Source organism: Cydia amplana, chromosome 18 (genome assembly GCF_948474715.1).
Source record: "Cydia amplana chromosome 18, ilCydAmpl1.1, whole genome shotgun sequence".
NCBI classification, from domain to species: Eukaryota; Metazoa; Arthropoda; class Insecta; order Lepidoptera; family Tortricidae; genus Cydia; species Cydia amplana.
The window spans coordinates 4,703,240-4,728,344 of NC_086086.1; the positions used below are offsets into that span (position 1 = coordinate 4,703,240).

Below are 25,105 nucleotides of genomic sequence, written 5' to 3' on the forward strand. Positions count from 1 at the left end.
TTAAAAGTGCAGTCGGTCGTGGGAACGGCAAGACAAAAGGTCAGTTACATTTTAACGATCCCGTAGACAGCGACAGCGATGCCAGCGACGATTGCCATTTTTATAATTTGGTAGCTAGCAATGAGGGTGACGACCCGTTTTACGATTCTCTAAAAGTGGCAAACGTAACATGTAACTTCGAAGTAGACACGGGAAGTAGAATTTCGGCCGTTTCTGAACATTTTTATAAAAATCATTTTTCGAATATACCAATTCAAAATAAACAGTCAACATTTCGTTCATACATCGGTCACCCCATTCAACCAATAGGCTATATTATTGTCGATGTCGTTTGTGGCGATAATGTGGAAACACTTAAATTGTATGTGTTTAAAAACGGAGGACCGCCATTGTTGGGTCGAACATGGATCAGAAAGTTAAAAGTGTTATTCGATATTAATAATATTGCTGATGACGACTCAATGGCGAGATCCTTGAAAGATGAGTTCCCGGAGGTTTTTGCAGATGGGTTGGGGACATTTAAGTCAGAGTTAAGCTTGCATTTAAAAGATAAAACGCCTGTGTTTGTGAAGGCGCGCGCGCTGCCGATTGCGTTGCGCGAGCCCGTGGAGCGCGAGCTCGATCGGTTGCAGCGGGAGGGGGTAATCTGTAAAGTTGAGCGATCTGACTATGGCACACCGATCGTGCCAGTTGTCAAATCGAATGGCAGCATTAGACTATGCGGTGAATATAAAATTACTATAAATCCCTTATTGAAAGATTACCACTATCCTCTGCCGCGGATCGAGGACCTGTTCGCGGCGCTGGGGGGCGGCGAGCAGTTCACAAAATTAGATTTGTCTAATGCGTTTCAACAATGTTTATTGGACGAGCAGTCGCAGCCGATGACGGCGATAACCACTCATATCGGTACTTTTATTTATAAGCGTGTACCGTTTGGCATCAAATGCATTCCAGAAAATTTTCAGAAGATAATGGAAGAAACGCTGAGTGGTTTGCCGTCAACGGCTGTTTTTGCAGACGATATTTGTGTCACTGGCAAAGACAGGCCCACTCATCTGGCAAATTTAAGGGCGGTGCTACAAAGGCTCAAAGATAACGGTTTACGTATAAATTTCAGTAAATGCGCGTTTTTCAAAAACAGCGTTACATATCTGGGCTATAAAATTGACAAATTTGGGCTGCACACAGACGAAAAAAAAATTGAGGCCATTGTAGCAGCTCCCACTCCAAGTAATGTAACTCAATTGAGAAGTTTTATTGGACTCATAAATTTCTATGCTAAATTTTGTGTAAATATGAGTGATATATTGAAACCACTGTATGGTTTATTAAAGAAAAACGTTAAGTGGGAATGGGGTAACGACTGCGAAAGGGCATTTATAAAAATAAAAAAGGTTTTAAGCAGCGCTCCTGTACTGGCACACTACGACCCGTCGCGTCCACTAATTTTGTCAGTTGACAGTAGCTCGTACGAGCTGGGGGCGGCCTTGACACAATGTGGCGCGGACGGCTGCGAGCGGCCGGTGTGCTGCGCGTCGCGCACGCTCAGCGCCGCCGAGCTCAACTACTCTCAGTTGGATAAGGAGGCGCTCGCTATTGTGTTCGGTGTGACTAGACACCACCACTATTTGTACGGTAAGCGTTTTATATTGCGTAGCGACCATCATCCCTTAAGTTATATATTCGGCAAACATAAGGGAATACCAGTAACGGCCGCTAGCCGTTTACAGCGTTATGCCGTCAAATTAGCTGCATATGATTTTGAGATACAGTTTGTAAGGTCCACTCAAAACTGTTTCGCTGACGCTCTGTCTCGCCTTCCTCTAGGATCGACTGAGGTTCGATCTAGAACGAAGTGTCGTGAAGAGTTTAGTTACCTGCATTTCATAGAGGACAACTTTCCACTCAGTTTCAAAGATGTGAAAACTGAGACGTCGAAAGATTCTTTGTTGTGTAAAATATATGGGTATGTGATGTTTGGTTGGCCATCCAACGGTCTAAATGAAATTGAAAAACAATACATTAGCCGGAAAGACAGCTTGCACGTTGACCAGGGGTGTCTCGTGTGGGGATACAGGATTGTGATTCCTAAATCTTTACGTGAGAAGATTTTAAGAGAAATACACGACGGACACCCGGGCATCGTGAAAATGAAGCAAATAGCCCGTAACTACGTGTGGTGGGAGAACCTGGATGCCGACATCGAGCGCGTGGCGCACGAATGCTTGGCGTGCCGATCGCAGAGGCCCGTGGCGCCGGTGGCGCCGCTGCACTCGTGGTCGTGGCCAACCCAGGTATGGTCTCGTCTTCATATAGATTTTTTAGGGCCATTTTGTAGTGACTATTATTTGGTAGTTATAGATGCCCACTCGAAGTGGATTGAAGTTGAAAAAGTAAAAACCACCTCAGCGCCTGTGATAATCGGGCATCTAAGGAAAATGTTTGCTCGATTCGGTTTACCAAAAAGAATAGTCAGCGATAATGGGCCTCCGTTTTCGTCTTCGGAATTTGCCACATATTTGCTGCGTAACGGCATAAAGCATACGTTGATAGCTCCGTATCACCCGGCTAGTAACGGAGCCGCTGAAAATGCAGTACGCTCAATTAAACGCGTACTGAAAAAGGCGCAATTTGAAAACGAAGACCCACATGTCGCACTTAGTAGGTTTCTCTTCACCTATAGAAATTCGGAGCAAACAACAACCGGGCGAGAGCCCGCGGTGCTGATGATGGGCCGGCGGCTGCGTGGGCGGCTCGATCTGCTGCGCCCGGACACCGAGGAGGCCGTGCGCGCCGCGCAGCTGACGCACGAGCAGCGCCGCGAAGGCGCGCTACGGGTCGCTGACCCCGGAGACAAGGTATTACTTAGAGATTATTCCAAGGCGGGGCGTAAGTGGCAGGAAGGGGTCGTGACAAAAAGATCAAGTCCGGTGTCATATGAGGTAAGAACGAGCGATGGGCGCACGCATAAGCGTCATGTTGACCAAATTTTGACAGGCAGTAAAACAAATAGCCTAAGGAAATCGCGCCATTCGCTCAGTCAGGTACCTGATGAGTCACCGGTAAGTCCTAACTACCCTAAGACAACGTCGCACAGGCCTGTGGAAGACATAGGTAGATACAGAGGAGTTTTATGATAGTGTAGCGGCACACTCAGCTGACCCAGCATCGCCGGGTGCACGCTCGGGCTCGCCCGCACAGGTACCGTCCGCGTCAGTGCCCGATCGTAGTCCTCGTTTAAAGCGCAAAGCGGCTTTAAAATGCCTAGAAAGGTTACATAATGCCTAGTTGCAGTCGTTGCCCTATTATTATACTTGCACAGGTCATAAAACCTCCTAATGCTCCCAATACCTTACCTAATTAATAATTATTACCTCGTCATACTCGTAAAGTATTAAATATCTATGTACAGTTTAGAGAATTAACCTAGTTATTTAATTAATATGCATAACAAAAATAAACTTCAGGTACTAGAATGTCATGCAAAAGAAGAAATGCAATCTTCATTGTAATACCTATTTAGATAAGAACATAAACACGGAAATGTATGTGATACCTACATAAATATGTTGTCTCGACTCTTTGATGATAGAATTAAGATTCAATTTTGAATCATTTTAGTTAGTTGTGTTATCTTAGCACTTAGCAGGTATAACTGATATTCCTTTATGTGCAATATAATCTTGAGGTTAAACCTTAATGTGATGGGAATAAGGCAGATACTGGCATGCATGTCAATGTACCTGCCTTACGCCAGTGGTTTTATTATCTATTGCTGCATGTTGTTTACATCTCATATGAACAATATATTTTTTTTCGCATAATTTAAATATTACTTATACAGCATTTTGTATTAAGTATGTCTTTCGTAAATGCTACCATTTAAGTCTGTAACCTACCTAGGTATGTACATATCTCGTACCTATGTAACTTGAGTGACACGAAAACATGTTTAGTCAGTATTGTACCTTTTACCTACTAACTTTTGTGGTAGTTACTAAATATAAATCGTTAGTTTTAGTAAATATTTAGGGGGGGAAAAGTGTTATGTATATCGAGGGTTGCCTGGTGAAACCCAATAAGTGACGAAAAGTGAGATTTTAATGTAAAGAAAGTTTTAGATTGATTCGATATCGCTCAATCTAATGGTAAAATCGGATAAGCGGATTTGACGTGTATCACGGAAATATGCCGAGTTGTTAACCCAATAAGTACTTGATTTGAAGTTTTAATTTAGAACTAAATACTACAAGTACATTTAAGGCTTCAGTTTTTAATATTACTTAGTGGAAGAACCACACAAGACACATTTATAGGTATTTAGTGCAGAGTAATTTATACTAAATTCAAGTAAACACACAATGTAGAACCAGTTACTATTACTTATCCGGTCTTACCTCATTACGATTCGAACCTTAAGACGATTTTAGTAAGAATTAAAATACGTTTAAAGCATTTGTCGGATTCTACTTTTACGATATTTTTTATTAAACGTACAAACTATTTAAAAGAGTAACCCAATAAACAAACTTATAATAAGTATTCATTAAAAATATTTATTTTAGTCTAATTATCGGATTCTCGCACGGGCCTTTAACAAATTTCTTTAAAAAGTTGTTCGGAGAAGAATCCAATAAGTATTTTTGACGACCGCAAGGTCATGCGCCGCCTCGACAGGTAGTGACTAGTTACGCGATTCACACGATCGCAAGCGCTGCGCTTCGTCGTTGCATAGTTATTTTAATTGAAAATAGCTGTTAAAAGTTGTGTATTGTATTAATGAAGGTTGTGTATGTGTTAAAAGTTGTGCGATGGGTGACCGAGGCAGAAAATTAGTGCAACTAGCCTGCAGTAACAGGCTAGAAACAGGTAAAATCTAATTTTCTAACCTAGAAATACATTTAGAATTGTCGTACAAAATAAGGATACCTAATCATGTTATGACCTAATCGCCTGAACGATATACTTCGTGTTTATAGTACTGTGTTTAAATAACAATATATCTAAGATATTGAAACCGTTAATAAATTACGAAAAGCAGTGCGAGGGTTGCGTGGTCAAACCCGATAAGTGGAGCAAATGTGTTTTTGAAATTGTAACTGTAGGTAAATTAAATGACGTTCATATACCAATCACAAATTATCGGGTTTGACCACTCACCCCTTTAATTGTTGTAGTTTCATTTAGTGCGACTTCAAGCGAGCTTATCGGGATTTAGCACTAACTATCAATCGAACCACGCGACTTTGAGTGATGCTTACCGTACGGTACAAAACAATAAAAATGTAGTTTAAATTAAATTATGCTTGCTTAAATTATTGAATAATAATGATTATTTTTTGCGTTCCAGCGGGATCAGGTGGTTCTAATAACAGATTTTCTATGTCGGGACCTAGTGTTTTAACGGCAAACGAAAACATAAGATGTTAACTGCAAAACAATAATGATGGTAAGTTTCCATGGTTTAAAGATCCGTAATAGTATATTGTGCATTAACCTCGTAAGTCCCCGCGTACTTGTAAAAGTACAAAATAGTCCGCAAAATACCTGTACATTATTGTACTTATGGATAAGATCAATAATTAAAATATGTATTGTGTATGACCTTATTTGTACTTACCCGAGTTTATAATCCCGTTACTGCCCGTGAATGATTTTAAGTTATTGTGTTTTTGGCACTCATACTTTAATTTATTCGTTTTCAGACAATGACTCCTCCGATCTTGATGAATCGCAAATTGATATCGCCGCCCAAATGCACAATATTGTCACCGATGATAATAATATTGCGGCAGACTCAAGTAAGTCTTTTGAAGATTATATAAAAAAAATGATATTAGGATCCATTCGTTAACTATGTTAATATGTAACTTAATTTATTGTGCTTATATTTATTTCCAGATGATGAAAGTAATTTATTTGGCAGTGACTATTCGGATGAAGATCCCACTTACGTGCCAGATCCTAAGGACTATTCACCAAAGCAAATAGATTCAGACTCTGATTTTATTCCTGAAAGTCCGAATGCTTTCTCCAAACAGGAAGACTTTTTTTGGTGGTGTTTTAGATCGAGTTTGGATTTCTGTAGAAGGTGACTATTCAGCAGCAGCTTATGTTCAAGATTCAGATTCAGAAAACGATACACCTCAGCAAAATGATTCCGGCCATGATATTATTATTCCTGAAACTCCCAGCCCATGCAAACAGCAGAAACGTTCCTTGTCGATATTTAACAACGTTTGTATTTCTGGAGAAGGTGAATGCATAAAAAGAGCTTCTTCTTATGTTCCAGATTCAGAGGACGACCCATTAAAAGTATTACATCCAACTGACTCTAGCTGCAATGACAGTATGATCCCTGAAAGTTCAGGTGTTCGTTCACAAGTGGAAGACACTGTTTACTTTATTGTAGACAATATTTTAGACAGAGTTTGGAGTCGTGTCGAACCCTTGAAGCGACGTAAGCAAGCTAAGCCATCTGAATGGAAAATAAATATCGCCAAAAAGCGAAAAATGGAAGGGCTACCTTGTGTGACCCAAGGCATTAAGCGTCCTGCTAAAGTTCCAAAGCCTATTGAATGTGATAAATCCCAATTCAAATGTACTGAAAAGTCTTCCGAAGAAGAACGTAGCAGTTTGTGCCGTTATTTCTACAGTATGGATTTCCGAGCAAGAAAGAACTTTATTCTTTCTTGCATAAAAATTCAGCCTGTTAAAACTAGAAAAGTACAGAAGGCATCTAATAAAAAGAAGCGTTCATATAGTAAAAAATGTTTCTTTCAAAAACCAATGATACCACGAATGAGGCCGTGAACTGGCTGAAAATTAAAAGGACTAGGTACGTGAAAGGAGATTTCAAAATTTACTTCAATTACGACATGTCCGAGGATTTTCGTCAGATGTTTCGAGACAAAAGCCAAATATACCTATAACAAGAGCTAAGAGACAGTCTAACCCACCATCAGTTGCAATGCCATGGCCAGAAGAGTTAGAGCCAAGATACAGTAGTCAGTTACCTATAAGCATTGCTAAAAAAAAGATTTAGAGACCATGTGCAGGAAACAAATTATACCTGAGGAGTAACATGGATGGATAAGAAGCCTAAAAACATTTGCTGGCAAAGCACCAAATGTTTCAGATGAAGAATAATTCCGTTCTCACTTGTAGATTTACTTCTTTTTTTGAGTTTTTTATAAGTAATAAAACCTCTTAGTAACATTAACGGCTTTTTTCTTTTTGCGTAAACCCAATAAGTCGAGACCCTTTGGTAAAAGACATTTTTTTACAGGAAAACTAAATGAGTTACATAACTAAAACACAAATTAACTTAAAGTGGATAAAATTACCTACACGAAGAAATTATAAAACTACAAATTTATTTATCAAAAATTAGTATTTGATGACCATAAACCTTTAACATCGTTTTTCTCCAAACTAGGTTTCTCATACTTATTGGGTTTCACCAGGCAACCCTCGATATGGGTTTACTATCTGTGCATTAAACGTCAGTCTATACCGGATCGTCTTGTTTCATTGACGCGCCTACCTACCTAACAGTCTAGTCTAGTAGAAAGCTGTCCTTTGCCGGATACACTTTACCCTCACCCTCTACTAGCTGCCCTTTTTACACAACAACCCCAAAAAAGGAGTGTATTGTTTTCAGGATTCATGTTTGGGGGTTTGTTTTCTTATGATTTCCTGCTATTTTGACCTAATCGCCTATCTACTATTATTATGACCTTCATAATCCTTGTTTTTCAGTTAACAACCACAACTCAACGTTTTCTTCCTGCAGCCATGGATTCTAGGTGCAATTTTCCAGCACGCTGCTAATTAACCATGGCAATTCCCTGCGGGTCTCTTGCCAAGTTGCCACATAATAAATAATAGTACTACCGTACGGAAAGGACGCTTCCTACAAAACCAAAGTTTGATAGCGATTCAGGGACGAATCATGCTCTCTCTACCCCTTATATGGCACTATCCCTTTCGGCTATTTAGGGTTGTCAAAATTCAAGTCTTTATATATCTGTGGTCGTGCACGCAATAGGACGTCAAGCGGTGCCAACACTGCCAACCCTAATAATCGCTCGGAGCAATGCTGAGCCGAATGGAGCCGAGTTTGCCCGAAAGGAGGATTGTCTCCCCACTGATTTTGCGATCCTTCTCATTTGTAATTTCATCTCGCAAAAGACATTTCGAACTTAACTCGCTCCTTCCCTTTGCGTGTCTTTGAGTCTTCTTTTGACACCAATTATAAGCAGCCACGTCAATGTGCTGGAGCAGCAAAGTAACAATGTATTTAACAAATATCAATCTCGCAAAGCAACGCCATTTTCCTTCACTACCGATAGCAATATTGTGGTAAACAAGTGATATCTTTTAGCATCTTTGATAGATTCCTCACTTGTATAATCCCTGAGTTCTTGGTTTAGGCATACATAGCTGTTTTTTGCTTTATTTTCTTTAAAATTACGCTTATCCTTGTTCCTTTCTAAAAGGCAATTGTATACAAAAAGTGAGATAACGGTAATTATCTCTCTTCTTACATACAATAGTTAAAATATCGGTCTTTAAAACCCCAAAACTGTTAACTACTCGTAATGAAATCGAACAAACGACCCCGAGATATGTGTTTATTTCCCAGTAAGTAAGTACAATTTCCCATTCACTAGCGCGAGAGGACGCCGAGGGCTGAAGGACAGCTCCTTAATAGGATTTCCGTTTTCACAGATCTATAGAAACGTAAATATGTAGTCTATTGTTCTTCTAAGGGACATAAGCTTTAGAATTTCCCATTATAAATAAATTAAAATTTATAAATTTTACATGAACGTTATATCTTTTGTGGATATTATATATTCATTTTCAAAAGAGGCAGAGGTGTAGGGTTGGAGCCGGTGTAGCTACATGCTTATTTGACGTTCATAAGCGCATTGTAATATGCCTTCTTGAATGAACTATTTTTTATCGTATCTTTATTTTTATCATAAAAGATGGAAATAACTTTATTTACAAGTTTGCATTGCAAGTTGCATGTGTAGGTTACGCTATGCCAAACGACTTTTGTTGTATTATTATGAGTATTATGACCAACACCTAAATGACAAAAAAAGTTTTTGGGTCAATCCACAGCAATCTCATTCCCCTGGCTATACCTATTCCCAAATTCCCAGGAGACTCGGCTCAGCCGTTATGATTGTAGATGGAGCCATTATGGTTGTAATTCAGGCACTAGGTACACTTTATACTTAATTTAATTTTATAGGTAACTGTTTCAACTTTCATAATTTAAGCCATAAAATAAAGATTTTTCCTACAAAATATTGCCTTAAGTACCTATTAGTGAACTCTATTTTCAAAGTAAAGTGTTTGATTATAAATTAAGTCTTTAGTTTTATTTATTGCATTATTTATTAACAAAAACAGGTTCATTATTTTTTACAACGCGACTTGTCAACTATAAAATGAATAATGGGTCCCGCAGCGGCGCCACGATGAACACGTAGCCATTAAAACCCTGCAGTTTACGAGTACCTATTTATATGAGGCATGTTTATCAAAGGAGGGTGGGCAGATTGGCCTATTGACCAATAAGGACAAGCGATATGTCACTGGATAGCTTATTCTAAGTTCTAAAACTTTTACTATGGCAGATAGTCCCAAATCTTTGTGTGAAAAAAGTTATCACCGCAAAAAGTAGTGTGAGTTTAAACGTGACTGTATAGTTTTTTTCGATACTAAGTTCCTGTGTCGCAGATCATTAAGGTTGTGTTATTGTGGATGATTTGGTATCACGATATTTTAGTTTTTTATTCGTTTTCCTATGTTTTTTTGTGTCATATTTTTTTTTTAAACAGAGATTTGACAAGTCTCGTCATACAAAAAAATGGAGTATATAAAAAAGCTTTCCAATGGTATGTCGCTTATTCTTATTGGTTCATAGGCCAGTATCCATATAAATCTGCCCATCCTCCTTTCCCTGTAACGTAGTACAGAAATAAAAAGGACAAGAGCGAGCGTTCCCGAGGGAGCCACCGGCGTTTATTCTTAGAACATAATTAACTCTTTAGGGACATCTGCTTGCCTTACTAGCAGTCGCCTATTACTACATGATAGTCAAATCAATGAAGCTTAAACTTGGTTTGGAGTTTTATTCATGCGGTAATGTTGTTAAGAAGAATATGAACTAACTAACAAGTGCTAAACGATTTAATTTAGTTAAAATTATAGACGGTTAGTTTCACTACACATATATCGACCGGGATATGAACTGTGATTACCTTTTGTATTGTTGTTTTGTAAGGTAATCACGCTAAATAGGCGCCAGTTTTGAGTTGCAGAAACCTGCCATACAATACAATTGAACAAAAGCTATGTGTTTCTATCGTCTTGTTTGAATAATTCCCTACTGCACTAGACAAGGTGTATTAAATTAAAAACAACTACTTAAGTATACCTATTTGTTCAATATTTTAAAACAAGGATGTTACGGCACGACTGTATACTTATATGAAGTTCTGTTCAATTTACGAGTTGGTTGACTCGCATCCCACCGTAAAATTATAAGTAGTGCAACCTAATCCCTTCTTTGGTTAGACTAATACTGCACTTCTGTAAACAAAGTGTTCTCTGAATCCGTAATTAAGTAGATATTACTCGTATTATACATAAATGCATACATTTCTGGGCATGATGCTTATTCAGAATATAAATATAATACCTAGGTGCAGTTTGAAATGTACTCGTACATTCATGTGTGTGCGTTTTCACAGAATACATGCTTTAGCAATCAACACGTTTTAGATGCCACCTTTATAGCTATATTTTAAATCACATTACATTATTATCTCTAAATTTTAATATCATCATCATCTGCCATCATTGATCAGTCACGCACTTGATGTGGTGCAACCTAACTTAAGGAGTTATAAAAAATATTCTTAATATTCAAATCATTACTAAAGGATTCATAATGGACGACTCTCTATATTTAATACTATTGTTGTCCGGTTGGTATCAAAATTAAAGTTTCTGAATAAGCCCCGGTTATCTTTACTGCGCGCGAGGGAAACATTAACATTTATTAACAATCTTAAGCTCCATTTTCTGGAATTATTCCTCTTATTTGTATAAGTTCCGTTGTTTTGTGGAGTGCTTTTAGATTTATTGCCAGTTCTGCTTTCACTTATTGGCGCACGTTAGAACATTATATATTTTTTCATAAGTTTATACAGGGTGCCATTTGAGTCGTGATCAGTAATATGTTTTTTTAACTTCATAAACAACGAGCAATTTAATGCCCCAACTCTTACTAAAATCAGACAAGATTTTTTTTATTTTTTTGTTTATTTTTTGTCATTTATTATACTTTTACAAGTGGCAATGTGGTATTTAAACAGCTTTGTAAGATATTTCAAATGAAATATTAAGTAAATTATTATTTCTAACTGGGATAAATGACAAAATTGATGTCAATGACAGTTCCGACTCAAAGAGACGATTCAATTTACTAATTTAAATATCTTAATAAGCCGTTGTAATATCCTAAATCCACTTATAAAAGTAGAATAAATGACAAAAAATAAACAAATAATAAAAAAATCTTGTCTGACTTTAGTAAGAGAAGGGGCATTAAATTACTCGTTGTTTATGGAGTTAGAAAAACATATTAATGATCACGACTCAAATGGCACCCTGTATAAGTAGATACATAAAAATATTTTCAAAATTGAATATACATGTAAGTAGATACACTTCTACTTTCATGTTTTTAAATAGGTTATAGGCCATGTCTCATTTACACAAACTTATTATAACAGTATCTTAACCAAAACAAGTTTATAAGATATTTATAAACAACAACATAAGTGTACATGTACAAGTTCAAGTTCGGGCAGAAAAAACATATCAAATTTCTGTCACACGTGAAACCGAAAAAAAGTTGTACAGACAGATGTTCGTCGCAATAAAAATGTAAGCGGTTCGAATAAAACGTTCCCTGATTGCTTCCTTAATGGCTTTAGAATGAAACACAAGTCATATCTGAGTGAGGGGTTGCGCTACGCAATCAACGAAATGTTTAATATTTTTATTTTTATTTATTTACTAGCGACCCGGGCTTTGCACGGGTTAACAAATTATACATAAACCTTACTCTTGAACCACTCTATCTATTAGAAAACCGCATCAAAATCCGTTGCGTAGTTTTAAAGATCTAAGCATACATAGGAACAGACAGCGGGAAGCGACTTTGGTTTATACTATGTAGTGAGTAGAATAATAAGTTATAAGTTGTTATTAAGGATAGGATAGTTTGACAGCTGATATCTCAATACTATTTAACGTTTAAAAGTCATACAATGAAAGCTGACCTAGTATAGTAGCTCGCATAAAATTTTAACCATTTATTTTATTTTCACGCGCATGAAAATTCAGGAAATGAATTTTGGCAGAAATTAAACCCGGACGTGTCGGGTTTCCGTTTTCGTAATCCCCCATATCAAAAATTCATCGAAATTGTCAAAGCTGTTTTATTTAAATTACATTACATATGTATTGTTCCTGGAATTACTGCTCGACGAGTCCTTTACAGACCGTGTAGCTGATTTTTAGGGTTCCGTAGCCAAATGGCAAAAAACGGAACCCTTATGGATTCGTCATGTCTGTCTGTCTGTCTGTCTGTCTGTCCGTCCGTATGTCAAAGCCACTTTTTTCCGAAACTAATAAGAACTATACTGTTGAAACTTGGTAAGTAGATGTATTCTGTGAACCGCATTAAGATTTTCACACAAAAATAGAAAAAAAGAAACAATAAATTTTGGGGGTTCCCCATACTTAGAACTGAAACTCAAAAAATTTTTTTTCATCAAACCCATACGTGTGGGGTATCTATGGATAGGTCTTCGAAAATGAGATTGAGGTTTCTAATATTTTTTTTTTCTAAACTGAATAGTTTGCGCGAGAGACACTTCCTAAGTGGTAAAATGTGTCCCCCCCTGTAACTTCTAAAATAAGAGAATGATAAAACTAAAAAAAAAATATATGATGTACATTACCATGCAAACTTCCACCGAAAATTGGTTTGAACGAGATCTAGTAAGTAGTTTTTTTTAATACGTCATAAATCCCCTAAATACGGAACCCTTCATGGGCGAGTCCGACTCGCACTTGGCCGCTTTTTGAATTTCGAGCGCTCGATTTCGTCACTCAAAAATCTGTGTAAAACGGCGGTATTTGTTTACGAATAAATACGAACGATAGAAATTGGGAATCTAGTGGTATTGACCACTCGTTTTCAATTATATTTGTTGAATTTAAATGCTTTGTAGTGGAGATAGTATTAAAGGGAGAACACGAAGTCGAGCGATCGAAATTCAAAAATCGGCCTCTGTATCTGCCGTGGCGTACGCGTTTGCACCATCCCACTAACCCGGGGTTAACCGGTTAAACCTTTACCCAGTGTCAAATTGTACTGGTAACCACGGTAACTCAAGGTTTAACCGGCTAACCCTGGTTAGTGGGATGGTGCAAGTGGCGCTAAGTGAATAAACAATGAACCAAATTAATTATTACTAGGCCGGCCCAGGAATTCAATTTAACCTGTAACATCGAGGGCCATTACGAAAGTAATTAGTGACCCATATGAGCTCGCCTTTATAAATATTGCAAGTCATGTCATGACCCTGCCCCGTTTCAGGTTACAATTTGGGTACGCACAAAAACCATAAATTGACGCAAAAGTTACGTATGCGTGGTTCACCTTGAGTCATTTTTGAGGTGAGTTAAGCGGTTAGTGGAGTACTCCTTTTCCATACAAATGTAGTCCCCAATGTCTTCTCTAGATATTGACATTATGGAAAATATGTTTATACAATTTGATCTATATCAAATGATGATATTTGATGTTAATTTGTTGTTTGATGTTTGGTTAATATTATTACTAACCATAGCTGTATACGTTTACCTTTTCTTGATTTTTTGACTTATAAGATTTTGTAGCTTAGGCGTAGGCTTATATACATCAGACTGTGTAAAAATATTTTCCAAAATGTCAATGTCCAGAGAGGAAAATGGGGACTATGACGTAAGGAGAAGCCCTCCACTACGATCCTCTTAATTTAACGTCCTTACGAGTATTTGTTTAATCTGATCACGAACACCGTTTGAACCTGTTGAACGGCAAGAACCCTGCGTCGTAAGTTGTCGTTCTCATAGTATTAAAACAAATGTATACCCTGTACATCTCACCTTTATGTTTTCAAGAAAGGATTAATTAGATGTATGGAAATAATCCGTAAATAAACATGAATAAAGCTCTAGATTCTAGACAAAATAATATATTTTTCTGTCTCACAACAACACCACAACATAACGAAACAACAACAACAACATCAACAACATTGTGTCATAGAGAAAAAAATACATAGATTGCTCACTCCATACATCAGTTTTAGTACCAAAAGAACTATTAGCATCTAGCATCGAGTAGTGGAACTATCAGTACTGCTACTTGACAATAGATGTAGCAGTACTGATAGTTCCGCTACTCGATGCTAGATGTAGACACTGAAATTAATAGTCTAACTGATGTATCGAGTGAGCACTCTTGTCTTACTATATTTCTCTATGATTGTGTGAAGTGAACATTGTCAACATCAACGAAAGAACATAGACAAACGCGGGAGGATACATACCAATTAAACTTGCTAACTTGTACGAGTGTCTATCTTAAATAAGTAAATTCTCGTTTATGGAAAGTATTTACATCAATAAAGCCTTCCCATTAAATCAGCTTTAACAAAAATATGGAAATATATTCTACGCAGTAAATATAAACAAGGGTTATTCACCTAAAACAAATAAGTACCTATGGTAAATTTTAAATGGATTTCAGAAAAACCTGGCTCAGATTTAAACTAACCAAGTTTTGAACTCGAGTAAAAAGAATTGAAAAATAAGGTAAGAAGAAAAGTATTTGTTAAATACTGTGTTTACAACTTTTGCTTCAAAACATTTTCATTAGGTAGGTATAAATAATTATCATAATGATAATGAGTTTCTCCGGATATTTATTTATTAATGAAGAGGGTTTTAAAGATGAATTTGATATTTTGAACAATATGATTGGATTTTGATGATTGTTGTATTATGTGAAATTTTACTGTGATTTCTAATATTTCTATTCCAATTACCATAGCATACAATCGATTTAGAAAATAACGTACTTGCTAAATAAAATGTAAAAGTTTTCCATAGAACATTATTTTTTTCCCGCGATTTTTGGATTTTATCCTATTTTAAATGTTAATAAGTGTGACCTACAGTCTATATGTACCTATATCATATCCTTACGAATTGTAAACAAAACTGTTACCTTTATTGTTAACGAAATATGGGTATATTTATATTTTTCCTTTATTTACTTTTATATTCTATTAGATTTATTTATTCACGTTCTAACGTCCCAAAATTAAACAAACGAAGTATTTATATTTTCTTTTCATTATAAACACTATTATATTAAAGAAAATGGGATGGATAATGTTAAAGAGAGGCTGTTCACACTAATACACCCACATGTCTGGAGGGCACCCCCATTCGTTTGACCTAAGTGTGCATCGGACCTTGTAATTATCCTGTTCACACTGATGCATCTATTAGGTCTATTGCAGCAGCTCATAGTGGGGTGTTTGAAAGAAATATTCGTTCGCATTGTCTGCTGATGAATTTGTCCCTTTGATCCCCGGGTTAGCTTTAGCTTTAATTAATATTGCTTGAAATCTTAGCTTCGACCAAGTAAAGACGCGTTTGAACTTATTGTTCTGAACAGTTCTGAGCGGGCAATCGTTCGTTCGGTTAATAAGTAGAAGGAGGGTTATAATTATAGTCTTTTTGATAATGAATGAAGAGTCTTTTTAATTATCCTGACGATAATTATCAGGCATAAAAATCACGATGCTTATCGCGATAACTATCATTGATAATTATCTTTTCGAACTCTGAGTAGAAGCACCTGCTCCAATAGTAAATGGGAGAGGAAACGTTTGCTCAAAACAAAATGTTTGTTCAGAACACTAAAGTCCACTTGCACCATTCACTAACCCGGGGTTAACCGGTTAAACCTGGAGTTACCATAGTTACCAGTACAATTTGACACTGGATTAACGGTTTAACCGGTTAACCCCGGGTGACTGGGATGAATCAACGACGAGGCCCAAATTCTATAAGTACATTTAAGACTACCTCGGCAACCTTTGCCTATCTTAGACTACAGTTTAACGTTTTCAATTATTAACACCAATTTGCTCCATAAAACGAATTATAATGTAAATAAAAAACTTAACTAAAGCCCCTTTTGCTTGTGTGACTGAAGTATTATTTATTTATCTAAAAAGTTTGATCAATTCAGTCCACTCATCATTTATTTTTCATGAAGAATATTATACAGAGTTGTCAATGCAAAGTAATTTATTTAAGACGTTTTTGTAAATGGTGTAGAACAACATGCTATGATTTTTACCTATACCGTCCAGTGGGGCTAATAAGGTATGAAAGTGCGAAAGTGACTCATGGCATGACAAGTGATAAAAATGCGACCATGATAGCGCCGCAGTACCTATGGAATTTTTTTCGGCAGCGCTCCGGTAGATAGAGTCTGTACGGAAAGAGAAGAGTCGTGACATGTATTGGGCCCAATACATTCCACGACTCTTCTCTTTCCGCACAGACTATATATTAACTCATGCACAAGAACACTATATTGCCATAATGCCAACACAAAAAAATCGGTAAGTCATACAATTGTTTAACGTATTCTGGCGCAAAGTTCAAACTGATTTACCAGCGTCACTTCCGGTTGCACGTGATGGGGCAGAACATCTGGAGCCAGATTCAAATTTAACAACTTGTAACGGTTTTGATCTTATCTTGATACGACCTTGAAATCGCTCACCATGATTGGTGCGTGCGACATGAAGTGAGATGCGAGCCAATCACCAACACGATCGTACATGACGTATCAAAACCCTATTACATTGTTAAATTTGAATCGATCGCCTGTCAGTTGGGTTCTAACAGTTTACCACGACACTTAGGGTCGGTTGCACCAAACCGCCTGTCACCGTTAAAGCGTCCGCTAAATTTTATTGGGAATTTTCATAGTTCTCTGCCGAGTGATGTTGATCAGTCTGTCAAATGTGGTTGGTGCAACTGGCCCTTAGAATAACAACTATGAAGACTAAAGACACAGGAGACACTTCAATATTAAATATTCACGAGCCATAGCCTTTGCCGAAGTCCGTAACTTTAATTGTAGTATGTACATGTACAGACTAGATACAAACTAACTAGGTACAAACAGCATTTCGAAACTTAGTTAAACTAGTCATCACCGCTTGTCGCATTACTAAGTGTAAGGCCTGAGTGGACGCTTGAGTTGGGCGTGCAGCGGGGCGGGGCGTGCGGCGTGAAACAAATGCAAGCGTATAGGAGCGGCCTTAGTGCACGCTGCTCAAATCACTTGTGAGCTCGACGCCACGCTGCACGCCCCGCCGAACGCTCCGCTTCGAGCGTCCACTCAGGCCTTACACTAACGGGCTGATTCGAACTTCAAAAATACGTTAAAAATTTGCTAAAAATGAGATATGGATCGGATATATCTGTGTTAAAAGGCACGTTTTTTTTTTAAGATATAAAGTTCGAATCCGGCCGTCACATCATCCCTACTAATCATACCAACTTAACAAAATTTCATAAATTTCTTAACGTCAGTTAACTATTTTCATTTAACCTTCATCACTAGAAACTTCCAGCGTGTTCAGGTCATACCGTCCGTCATAAATACGAGAGCCACCATATATAGGTACCTAATTGAAAAAGTTTCGACGGGCTTAGCTGATGTCGGTGCTGCTTAGTGATGTGCCGATGCCAATATTCCCATCATCGGGAATATTCCCACAATTTTTCCCAAAAATATTCTTATCTTTATCTTATCTAACTTTGCTAAGTACAAATATTTATCATGGCGGCAACCATGGTACCTAACTAATTTTAGCGGCCTAGAAAATTCGTTTATTATTATTAATATTTGGTTATATAAAAGAACTAACGCGAAAAAAAAAAACAAAAATAAGTCTCAAATAAAGGCCAATATGGAGAAGATCAGCATTTTTTGTTACGAAGACCGTCAGTTAAATAATTTAATGAATCGAAATTCGCGTAACGTTTCCAGCAAAACTCTAGCTAGGCATATAAAGTCCGTCTAAGCTAACTAGTCCGTATAAACACATTTCTATAAAAACAGGAGGTTTTTTATGTGTCCCATACTTTGTCATTTCAGATCCTGTGCTGTGTTATCTTGGCTCAACTCTATACACATATTATGTGTCCGTCAATTGTAGAATCATAAAAATCTTTTTTTTTTGCGATCTGGGATTTTCAATACCGGTCATGTACCCAAACCCATACTGATTTGACGGACACGCTTGTACGTAGGGGAAACTTGCCTAATTCGTACCCCTTAAGAGAAAATGCAAATTTCTTGGAAATACAATTAATAAAAAAATACAAATTGTGTGTAAAGAATCTTTATTTAATAACGAATCAACAAAAGTAGCAAGTTAAACTTAAACCTCAACAACTTCTAAGAAAAAAAAGTTTTTAAAAAAAGTGGAAAAGGTGCGATTTAGGCCTAATTGTCCCTAAAACGTACTCGTATATTCCTATATCGTACCCGTATGTATCCATGTCAAACTATGAGATCTTATAATTTGTATCAGTCTCATAATCACCGCAATTCACATACATAAGTAATATTAATTATAATTGATTCACTAATCTAAATAATTTGTCCACTTCTGTCGCCAATCATCTCAAATATAGAATGAACATTTTAATTATCTATCGCAGATCTAGCTGTATTTTCTAACTCCTTGCAGTCATCAGAAATAAAATTATGAGTATTTTTATCAACTCCAGCACATAGTTCGTGAATCCAGGTTTTACGATATGTGCATTGTATATGTCTTCTAAAGTACGAATTAAAACAAAGTGTTCAGTATGAATAAGGCACATGACAACTAATGATTTTAAATTTGCCGCGTAAAAAAAGGCTGCCGGGCTGACGTCTGTCGTCCATTATTTCAAACCGTTAAAGAGTATATAATTAAGCATAAAAAATTAATTTTCATATCTCGACATGTACGGAATTGAAAATCTTACGTATCAACCAAAAATAATACTCGAAAACAGCAAAATTACTTATTTTTTTAATATTTTCATACGGAAGGGCAGCGTGGAATTGTTATACGGGTGATGAGAGATGGCAAACTAGTAGTTTCATTTTATAGCACAGGCGTCGCCACTGCAGTTTCACAGCTCGAGATCTTGATAGGGTACGTTTTAGGCGTAGGTACGATTAAGGAAAGTTTCCCCTACGAGTATATCCCCAGCTAAAGTTGCCGATGACGACACATCACTAGAACTGCATAGTCGCTCGATTAACGTTATTGCTGTTATAACGGTGCCGTTTTGCTACGAGGATAAATCTAAAGGTGAGGTTATTAGAAAAAGTTGGACCATTCTGTGAAGAAGATGGCTGAAAAGTATCTGGCTTGTCGGTACAAGTTTTAAAATATATTTGTAGGTACTGTAGTTTTTTAGTTTTTAGTTATTCAAATTCTAAGTGGTAGTTTTACTAGAGTTAGTCATAATGTTAACGACTTAACGATATAACACAGAATACGACGAAAGATATAGGTAACACAAAATATTGCCTTTATGCTAAATATACATTATGATTGAATTTCAACCTTAATTTAGCTTTGTACCTCTCGCGTCAAGTGATGGTCCCTATGACAGTTCCTTTAAGTCTCTTTTGATTGGGCTTATTTCAAAATATAAAAAAAAAAAATATAAATAAATTAATGTTAAAAACAAAAAAATGTTTTTATTTTGGTTTTTTATGTTCTAAATAAATTAATGTAAGTACCTACAAAACTAAAAAATGTCAAACAAACATTTTACGTGATATTTTACTCTATATAGAAATGAACCGTCATAGGGACCATCATTCGACGCGAGAGGTATATATATTTACTAGAATTGAACAGAAATAAAATTTCGCATATTTAATTAATTAATAAAATGTTCATAGAAAGTTGTTTCTAAATTTAATTAGAAAAAACAGGTACAGAACCTCGAAATTTACCTTATTGTATCCAAAAAAATAACAACGCATATTTCCATACAGAAACTATGAAACACAAAACCACCGCAAAACTAAGCATAGGTACACAAAATTCATACCGAAAAATACTCTACGAAAAATACATGGCACAAAAGGCTTAGAAAAGTTTTAGTATGCTGCGGGAATCTGTAAAGGTTTTTAACATGCAATGTTCTAGAACGACGACTAGTCCTAGGCATATTCTTTTATTACGTCGTAATAAAAATATGCGTAAAGTTTGCCCGTTACGAATCACCTAGCTGTGTCTGTCGTGTTTACGATATTTTTATGATATCCGTGGCTGCTGGGATGAAAGATCAAAAATATTCACCGTTTTTCGTTAGGCCATGGAATAAAAATTACTATAAGTATAGGTTCAGTCGCCAAATAAATATGAGTGAGCAATCTGTCAAAAATCTGTCAGTAAAGTGCACGCTACTAGTGAAAACGCATTTTCCCTAGTCAAAACTAGTTTTAATGGAAAACGGTTTTTTACGGTAACAAACAATTAAATATTAGTCTTTTATTAAACGGCCCCTAAATCAGTTTTTTTAACCTAATTAAATAGAAGATGAATTGCTTGAGTCAATTCAAAGCTTCTGTAATTATACATGCAAAAGGCATAATTTTGTGTAAATAATAAATTACGTAATCCTACATAATCCCTTAGCGAAATATCAAAGATCCCTGAATACATACAGGGTTTTTCCGGGATAATGAAGGGTTCCCTCGGGATAAGTTGAACAGTGTTATACGGGACAATTTAGTTACATCCAAAGCTAAAAATAAAGACGTCCGTCCCGAAATAACTATCAAAAGAAACGGCAATGAACGGTTTCTGTCTGTTTACTTTTGAAGTGAAACTTACACGCTGTTGCTGATTTATTGATAGATACCTTTCTCGCATTACATTTTTTTTAATTCTCATTCAATCACCGACTTTGACGTGACAAAGTGTGAAGATCCATAATAAATATCATACGTTCATAGAAACGTGGCGAGCACTGGCCGATGCGCGCAATCGCGCAGGCCAGAGCTATCTTGTGTGTCAGTGATCTGTCACGTGAAGATTATTCTGAAGATTTTGTCTAACCGTTATAATGAATATGTAAATACTGTTAGTTCAACTATCGCGAGTGGAGTCGTTAGTTTTCTTATTATCAATTGTTGTTTTCCTACAAATACTGTGAGAAGTTAACCTTTAATCAAACGGAACACTTTTTATGAGATTTTTGAAAACTAAGAATGGTTTTTAGGTAATTTGGGTGCGTAGATTACGAAAAAATATGTATAAAAAATTTTAGTGGGGGGTAAAGGGGGGTTTTGCGATGGGAAATAATTTCCCGTTATCCGTTACGGAATAGCAAAATATTGAATGAAGTGGGAAATAGTTTCCCATTGTCCGATACAGTTACGAACTTTTTACTAGTTCGTAGCTCCCCGCGGCTTTGCTTGGAATTCAAGTATGATTTTTAGTACCTAACAGTAAAAAAAATTAACATGCAGGCCTAAAATGAAAAATTGTTATTATCTATTTATTATCTTATTACAAGAAGTTGGGAATACAACCATTCCATTTCTCTTTACTAGAAATAAATAAAAATAAAATAAATGAAACAAATAAAAAGAAAATCTAAGAAATAAATAAAAAGAAATTCAAAGAAATATATAAAAGAAAAAATAAAACAAAAAAGGGCACAGATTTTTTGTGTAACAGACAAACGGGCACATATTTTTATATATGGAAACAAATTAAAATTTAGGTGAAGAACAAACACTGGGAAATAATTTCCCACTTGATAAAACCTACCAATTTTTTGTAAATCGGAACAAATCTTGGCTAAATCATATCGTTATCACAATTATTTTCAAACAAAACACAGGGAAAATAAGTCTAGTTTATGATACCTAGTATTCAGTGTATGTGTCACCGTAAAATTGTAAACACTCGTCATATTATAATCTCGCTAGATACATTATAAACTGACGGTAGGGAGATTATAATCTAACCTAACCTAACCTACGTTAGATTATAAACTAACGGGTTCACAATCTTACGGTGTCATATGCACTTACAAGATTTTTTTTTTCGCACTTAACCTCAAAACACTAAAAAAACTGTTGATATTGCAAAAAAAATCACGTCAACTGACATTGACTTTGACGTATGGTCACAAATGGCGGCCAGTAGAGAAAAGTGTTGCCATTTTTCAAATTCAAAATGTTACTAAGATTTTAAATTTGTATGGTTGGTATCGCTGAGTGCTGTCATTAAAAAGATAAAAAATATTTCGTAAATTAGAATGAAGTGGGAAATAATTTCCCGGTATTTGATTAAGGGTTAAATAAAGCTGTCGAGTTACACGAAGAATTTCATTGTCGCTCATCTGAAGATTATCAGTAGCTCATCACTTCCACACTGGTGACCCCATCTGAACACTTTGAATTAAACGGAAAATGACAGACGATGCGCAAACGAACGCACATTAAGGTGACATTCCATTTCCAACCGCAGCTGCACTACTGTTCATTTTACTATGGAAATTGACAGTAACAGCGACGCGTTCAGTACCAGTAGTGCAGCTGCGGTCAGAAATGGAATGTCACCTTTACGGCCCGTGGGCACACGTGTAAATTTTAATTGGCCTTCCTCCATGTATTTTCGTGGCTAAGTGGTCGTAATCATAATTTAAGTCCTACTTAATACCTATATAGTTAATGAAAAGTAGAACCCACTTTTCTACCAATCATTTTATGTGGCATAAATTAGCAATTCCTAAAATTTTCAAGCAAACGCATTCTCTTCAATCCAATTTTGGGCCCATTTCTCGAAGGGTTTAGACTAATATTATTAGTATGTTGCCATGGTAAATGGTACCCATACGACTTGAAATTTCGTGGACTAATGATATTACTAGTCTAATATTACCTACCGTTCGAGAAATGGGCCCCAAAACGTTTTGTTTCTCACTAGACTTGTAAACCGTAACTGCTCTGTATCTCTCTAGATGCAGCGCAAGATCTTCAATCATCTCGTGCGATAACAATAAAATTAGATTCTTTAACAATATAAGGTGTGCTCAAAATTTTATTGAACCACTTGCCGTACCTAAGTAGAGTTGTCTCATTATCGTGTATTTAAGCGCTTTTGGCTCTTGTCAGTGGCGAAATTTCCATTTAGTCCTATTCTGTGGCATCTTCTTGATTTTTTGATACGACACGAGGTTTAATTTTTCTTTTTCTTGGTAAGACTTGGCTTCCCTCTCTTTCACCACCGCATCTTTCCTCTTCGAAATTCAATGGTTTTTAAAAGGCACACTTGAACTCTAATGAGTTACTTATAAAATTATGAAATTTTGGAAGTAGGCAAGCATAATAAGAACCAGACTTTCTTTGGTGCAGGTTACTCATTTTATAGAGTTCCGTAGCCAAATGGCAAAAAACCGAACGTCTGTCTGTCCGTCTGTCCGCCTGTCTGTCCGTCCGTATGTCACAGCCACTTTTTTCCGAAACTATAAGAACTATACTGTTGAAACTTGGTAAGTAGATGTATTCTGTGAACCGCATTAAGATTTTCACACAAAAATAGAAAAAAAAAACAAGTTTTGGGGGCTCCCCATACTTAGAACTGAAACTCAAAAATTTTTTTTTCATCAAACCCATACGTGTGGGGTGTCTATGGATAGGTCTTCAAAAATTATATTGAGTTTTCTAATATATTTTTTTTCTAAACTGTGTGGGGGACACACAGTTTAGAAAAAAAATATATTTTGTAATGTAACTTTTAAAATAAGAGAATGATAAAACTAAAAAAATTATATGATGTAGGTATATTACCATGCAAACTTCCACCGAAAATTGGTTTGAACGAGATCTAGTATGTAGTTTTTTTTTTAATGTGTCATAAATCCCCTAAATACAGAACCCTTCATGGGCGAGGCCGACTCGCACTTGGCCGCTTTTTATTATTAAAAAAAACTTGATACCTATTTTGAATGGCCAAGGTCACGTTGATAATGTTTTATCACGTATGTGTTTGCACGTCAAATACTCAGTGCGTTTATTTACGCATTTCATTTTACGAAAAGAGGTCTGAAAATTTGGTAATTAAATTAAATTTATTTTTTACAATACTTACAAGTTAGCAACACAATACTGAATTATAAGCTTATTTTTATTTTAAAATAAAAAAGTTTTTTAAAATTAAATCTTTGACTAAAAGTTTCTAAACTTACATCAACCGCTCCTCAAAACCAGAAAGTCCCAAAAACCGTCACAAACATCTCATTAGTACACAGAACAACCACTTAATACTAATTAAATATAACACTTCTGAAACCGAGTTTCAATTCGGTCGCGTAAACTCGCGAGGCCGCCCGTCGCGCACGACTCAGCCTCTGAACGGTCCAGAGACATCTAAAAAACAACTCCTTTAAGCTTATTGCAATAGCGTTTCACGTCAAAACTTCTCTTGGTATTTTCCCCACCATTCCAAATGTAACCTTACCTATCCCGCATAAAGTCGAAACCCGTATTTACACTTACGCCCTTCTGCGGCTCGGGTAGAGGGAGATAGGGAAGCACAGATGCTGTGCGCATGCGATTTTGGGAGCTTCACTCACATACGAAGTGGCGGCTATCAACTTTGCCCTTATCATGATTATTTGCTATTCTATTTTGAACCGTTAGTGTGTATGATTACAGTAGTTTTTCGAGTATTTCTTTTGACTGGATTTGACCATAGATCGCTGAAGAGGCTATTCTCTTGTAGTTTATGGCTATAGGTGCGCCGACAGTGCTACGTTGTTTGAGCAGGACACTCTTGTTGTGTGTAATCGGGCATGGGACGTGTGATAAACAGTCGTCAAATAGGGA

General features: G+C 36.5%; 1 protein-coding gene and 1 long non-coding RNA gene across 2 annotated transcripts in view; one reads left to right on the forward strand and one right to left on the reverse strand.

Moving 5' to 3' along the window:
- Positions 1 to 25,105, reverse strand: part of LOC134656256 (lachesin-like) — an 86,753-nt gene extending 61,648 nt beyond the window's left edge. Inside the window, exon 1 of the mRNA XM_063511771.1 lies at positions 24,466 to 25,105. The gene's annotated coding sequence lies outside the window, so the exon portion shown is untranslated. The remainder of the gene's footprint in view (positions 1 to 24,465) is intronic.
- Positions 4,714 to 5,789, forward strand: LOC134656476 (uncharacterized). Its single transcript, XR_010097519.1, has 3 exons — positions 4,714 to 4,872; positions 5,354 to 5,452; positions 5,709 to 5,789. It is a non-coding gene; the product is annotated as an uncharacterized LOC134656476 (long non-coding RNA).